The 6,117-nt window shown below is 41.4% G+C and overlaps 1 long non-coding RNA gene across 2 annotated transcripts in view; it reads right to left on the bottom strand.

Annotated features, from left to right (window-relative positions):
• Positions 1–3,891: 3,891 nt before the first annotated feature.
• Positions 3,892–6,117, bottom strand: part of LOC118172619 — a 4,959-nt gene continuing 2,733 nt past the window's right edge. For both annotated transcript variants that reach the window (XR_004753783.1, XR_004753782.1), the window contains exon 2: positions 3,892–5,665. This is a non-coding gene — a long non-coding RNA (uncharacterized LOC118172619). The remainder of the gene's footprint in view (positions 5,666–6,117) is intronic.

Genomic DNA, 6,117 nt, shown 5'->3' with positions numbered 1-6,117 from the left:
ACATTCGCATTCCGAGGCCTTGGGGACGGCTGAACCTACACTCGGCACAGGCGGCTGACTGAGAGGAGGCCTTTGCAGATGAGCTAGGACGAGCTAGATGAGCTAGTCTTCAAGGTCAACTTCTCCCTAAGCCCAGTCTTACAACAGGCAAGGGGCTTGGAGATGAGCACAGCAGCCTCAGAGGCTGGTGGAGCCATTGGTTATCACCGTGCTTCCGTAACATGTCGCTTGTAGGAGAGTCTTCCGCTGCGCAAGGTGCCCAAGTGCCTTGGTAATCTGCCTTGAGCAGGGTATGAAGGGTGCCCTGAGACAGGCTAAGGAGGGATGTCTTTGGTGGGATTGTATACCACGAGAAAAAAGAGAAAATCTGAGTGAAATACGCCTAAAGAGATTTTATTCAGGCAAGAGAGGAGCTTCTGCTTAACATACACAAGCTATTAGAAATTTCTCAACCAAATCATATGGAAGTGCATATGCGGTACATGTTAATTCTTCTTACGGAAGCAGTGATGGAAGGATCCTGGCTTCAGAATGGGCTGTTTTAATTCTGCTTCAGCTCTCAATTCTGCCTTTCATTTTCCTACTGGCTTTCTGAAATTCCATGGAAAGACATTGTTGTTAAACAGCAGTGAGTGTTATTCTCACAGCAGTGTACACTAATAATAATTCAGTGTGGTGTCATGGAAGGCTGTGAGCTCTTAGCTGAATGTATTTGAAAAATAAAGTTTGTTTTTTTTCCTCAGAGATCTTTACTTAAGTCAGCATGGAACTCTTGTAAAAGATAACTACCAATAAGTCACAACTACCCAAGGAACAGCCTTTTTATTTTATTTTTTTTATTCGTTGCTCACCATGACAACATAATAAATGAGCCCTGAGAGACTAGAAGTGCGTAACTATTTAAAATTTTGTATTTTATCTTTCATTGTATGCTTCCAGACATAACATTCATGATCTATTTTTTTTAACCCTCTTCAGTGTCTCCAAGTAAAATACTCCAATTTTCAACTGCAATATACAGTAATCAGAAATACTTCTTCACCGTGATTCCAGATAACAGCTTACAAAACTAGTCTTATAGTATTCTTGTGATTCATTAATAATTACTTGCTCCCGTAAAAGGAAAGCAACAAGCCTCAGCTCCAACATCTGCTTTTTCAATTTTTGTTTTGAGTTCTGTTGGATGTCTCTGTATTCTTTCATACATGACTAATAGGAAAGATACAAGACTAATAGGAAACATAACTGAAACTTCACTTATGGTTGGTTTCAGTTAACAGATGGTCTTTAAACTATCCAACATAAAAGCATTCATTTTAGAAAAACTGACCCCAAAACTGCTTCATAAAATAAAAAGTATTTCAATTTTTTTTCCAGAGCTTTAGAATCTTTCAAGACACTACAGTATAAGAGGCCCCAGGGTTTAAAAAAAAAATATATATATATATATATATATATAATTCCTGCCTTTAAATATCAGAAACTAAAGGCTTTATGATATGGTAAGTATCAGAAGTAACATACACAGCTATACAGAATGGTGGGCCTCCTAGAATAAGTCTGTTATTGCTAAATTTCAAGTGCCAACATAAAATTACAGCAAAGAGATCTGCAAAATCCCTCTGCTACAGATGATTGCCATGATAGGCCAACCAAAGCCTTAGTTTTCCATACGCTAATAGAGCAGTTATGGTGGGGTCTTCTGGCTGCTGCAATAGCTGCTTCCTTCTGGATAAGTAACTACAGTAAGTCAGCCACCAAAATATAATAATAATAATAATAATAATTTCTTCCAATATGCTTTTGGGGCACATGAACTAGAGTGATCATGATCTGAGTCCTATTTCCAAACTTGTAATGGAGAGTAAAGCGAATGAAGAATTCTCCCCCACACACCTTGCACAGTTGAAGACTGTTTAGGATCAATAGGAAGGCTTGGCAAGATTTGTGCTGCTCCACAGTTCTTAGTCCAACAGTACCTCTGCAGGTCTGGCTCGTCCCAGTACTCACCCACGATTCTGCTGCTGACCACGGTCAAAGAAAGGGTGGTAGGGCAGGCGCACCTTGTCCTCGTGCTCGGTGCTTTTGCTCAGATGGCAGCACCGTAGAGAGCAACGTGGTGACTTTGCTACAAGAGCAGTCTGCTTACAGCATGGCTTTTCTTAAAAGCCTATCAACAAAAGAAACCAAGAATAAAACCAAAGGAACAGCTATTGTTCGAAATGCCTCGCAAGCCCATCCATCATGCTTTGCATAACCTGGGGACGAATGGGGACTAGTGCAGCCCTGCTGTAGCTGTAAGGGCACCGGAGCGTGGGGCCAATTTAAATATAAACAAGGTTTAATGCCTCTGTCTTTTTCAGACTCACTCTTTGATGTGTTCTGACAGCAGCCCAACTGTCGCCAAAGCATCAGAAGCAACTCCACTTTGTTTTAGGTCAAGAATTAAGGATTATTTTATTCAAGTTATATTAACAAGTACTTTCCGTAAGTCTGTGCTGCTGCTACTGGTATTTGGAGGCTGCCCGTGCAGCAACACCAGACCGCTGCACATGGCTGGGCTCTGCCGCCTGTCAGCTGCCCGCGGGAGGCAGCGATCTTCCTCTTCCCTGGAAGAGGCTGAAGGTGGCAGCACGTCGGTGGAACAAACAGAATTGACTTTTATATCCATACCTATGTACACACACACGTCAGGACGCAGTTTGTTTATGGCCAGATCCTGAGCCCCTTGCTCACACGCAATAGGTGTCCCACACAGCGGTGTCTGCTCACGGAGGGTCCGTACAAGCCATCAATATTTTGGTCTCGGCAGGGAAATAATTTTTGCTATCTGCTCACATTAAAGACGGCCTTCAAAAAGTCACTCAGACACAAGTTTAGAAACAGATGAAGCAACTGAAGCAAAAGAGCAATATACCTTAAAAGCATGCCTCTTAATTTTTAATTGCTTCCTAATGAGAATTCGTTCAGCTTTGCAGAGAGGTGTATGGTCAAAAAATAAAAATAAAAAAAAATAAATAAATTCTACCTTTAAAAGTGCTATGAAAAAGAAATCATACAAAAATTAGCGCTGGAGAAAGAGTTAGCAAATAAAGCAAAGTTGAAAGTAAGTTTCTTTCCTTCAGAAAGTCTGTTTTTCCAGATGCATCATCGGCATCTGCATGTTAGCAATTTTTCATTATTTATAAATGGAGTATTACAGGAACACAGCCAAACTACAAGCCAAGAAGTCCAACACACACATTTTTAAAAATAGGGAATGTGTCTTGGTTATAGAACAAAAGAACTCATTTTATCACTTGGCTTTACCGCTTGAGAAAATGGCTCCTGGTGTGCTGAACTCCATGATAAATGTGCCCCCTCTAGATCTTTATTGCCCTTGTAAATCACAGGACTGACAGCAGTTAATAAGAAAGCTTTTGAGTGGTTTTGAAGTTTTGCTTTGTACAAATAAAATCTCATATTAAAGAATTTGCTAGTCCTCAAGGTGTGGAAAAATGAGTATGACTGGAACCTGTTGTGCTTTTTTCTTTAACCGTTTCCACTGTTTTCAAAATAAAAATCATTTTGTATCAGTAGCAGCAAAATAAAATAACTAATTTGTGCTGTACTGAAATACAAAAATTAGAGTGGGTGATTTAGTTATTAACATTTTTTTCTGGCATTTCTATACCCTCTGATTTCTGGAAAGAATAACATAATCTTAAGTATAGAGTGTAAAACAGGAAGGGTTTTTCCAAAGCTTCACGTTAGATGCTGACAGTTCTTCTACAAGCCATTCTTACCTGAAGAAAGAGCCTATTGAACACCCACAAATTATTGGCCAAAATTCCACCTCAATACTGTTTTTGGAAGGATACGGATCATTTGAGTTACCAGCAAACCCACAGGTACGGACAGATTTTTTTTAATTCACTGACAACTGCAATGTTTACAGATGGCGAAATTATGGTAAGTAGCATGAGATTTACAAATCCACCTTCTGGTCAAGCAACAGTACTTCACAGGAAACAAATAAATGACGACAACACAAGTACTTCAAGATCAGATTGCAAAAAAAGTGAACAAAACAATTTATAATTACAGATTGAAAAGTTTAAGAAATTATGTTCTGGAACAGAGACTTGGAAAATATATATATTGCTCCAATTTAGAGGTCTTCAGAAGCAAACTGATACATACTGTGAAGTTGGGGTAAGTACATCCTTCATGGCATCATGCTTTGAGCATCCAGCATCAGCATTTCACTGAATTACGGCTTAACCAAAACAAATTAGAACTAATGTTGTGGTGGCTTTGTTTTCCTTCCATGACTTGCATTATCCCTGTTCAATTCCAGGCAGCATCATTCTTCCTAAAACAGTTAAAGGCACAGTCTGGTCGAGGAAAGCTTAACAGGAAGCTGCAGTTATTTGGACAAAGCTACGCTCACTAATAGGGAAATAAATATTTGCTGTTTGAACCGGGAGCATAAAGGTACTATGTGACAAACTATTGACAGGTCTCAAGAAAGCCTCGCTCTTCCTGAGTGGATTTTAAACACATTTTAAAAGGCATCTGAATGAAAACATTCTAGTGAATGTAGTCTTTTTAAATATATTGCCCCCTTCTTCATCTATCTAGAAAAAACAAAGACTTTATTTTAAAACAAAGAAAACCAGTACTAAAGGAGCACATCAGCAGTGTCACTAGGATCCAAAGCATCAGGCATCAATATATCCCAGCTGCGGGGACTTGTAGCCACAGTCCCACAGATGTCACATCACTAGCGGGCACTGGAGAGCTACAGAGAAAAAGCAAATCAGGCTGAAGCGTTACTGCCTTCCGCGGGACTTGCCCTCCTCCTGCCCGCAGCCCACCCTCTTTTTGCTGACAAGCTCCCCCAGGCGCTCTGCTCCGAGGCACAGGTAACCAAACCCTTCCCAAGGAGAGGCTACCGACCGACAGACGGCAGCACCTTGTCTTCTCAGACTGGATGGAAAAATACTCAAAGCAGGCGGTAAGTCGGGAGGGCTGGTCATCCAAGGCTCCATTCACGTGCTCGATGAACTGAGGCTGTAACTGCAGCATGCTGGTATTTTCATTTAAAGCAGGTATGTTTCTAACTCTCACAGCTGGGAAGAACACCTAGAGTACAAACTGAACGTACTCAGTAAAAAATTCACACTGCTGCCCCTCACCAATATTGACAGACTGCAAGGAGAAAGCAGGGGGTACAACCATTAAAAGTGTCCCTCCGCCACGTTACTGTGGTCTTGTAGGCCAGCATTAGTTCGGTTAGAAAGCAGCTGGCAAGCAGACCCTCCGCAACACCATGGCTGATGGCTGCCCAGAGGACGTCACCAGTCTGACAAGCACCTGGGCACGAACATGACACCGGACATTTTACAGAAATAGAAAGCAAGCTTCGGAAGCATCTAAACACTTCGCAGTTTAAAGACAAATACCAGTTCCTGATGGAAGGTCCAACATTCCTGATCCCCAGGGCTGGAAAAGAGGCCAGAACATGACAAAAGGCATAGAAAAGGCAGAGGATCTCGGCACCAAGTTTTCATCCTGCTAGTGACGCAGCAGCCGACAGCGGCAGAGCTTGGTTTGGAAAAGCCTACAGGGGCATCCTTCTGTGTGACAGGAAGAACTTGCACTTGAGCAGAGTTAACAACACCTAACAAAATAAAAGGAAGAGAGTAAGGGCAAAAAGTGAATTCCGAATGAAGTGAGCTCAGAACAGAGCTGCAGGTCATGCCGTTCAAGACAGTGTGCGATTTTCTGCTGACGAACTTTCTTTCAAAATGCACAGTCACTGCTGACACTAACGGAACCGGTAACGGGATGGCGAGCCACAACACAGCAGAGGTCCGCCCCCACAGACAGCACAAAGCGTCTGGGACGGTGACGTCCCCCTTGAGGTTATCAAGGTCATTATTCAAGGAAGACCAGAGGTCGGTTTAGCATTAAAAGTCAAATTCATGATTATGTAACCGTTTTATGACAATTTATTCTTCTAATTTTTCAATTCAGAGGATTGTTCTTAAACCTCTGAAAAGTTATCTATACCTCAAAAAAATAAAAGAGAAGAGAAGAGAAGAGAAGAGAAGAGAAGAGAAGAGAAGAGAA

This window comes from Oxyura jamaicensis, chromosome 11 (assembly GCF_011077185.1).
Source record: "Oxyura jamaicensis isolate SHBP4307 breed ruddy duck chromosome 11, BPBGC_Ojam_1.0, whole genome shotgun sequence".
NCBI lineage: Eukaryota > Metazoa > Chordata > Aves > Anseriformes > Anatidae > Oxyura > Oxyura jamaicensis.
The sequence above is the reverse complement of the archived record's forward strand: the minus strand, read 5'-3'. Positions and strand labels throughout refer to the sequence as shown.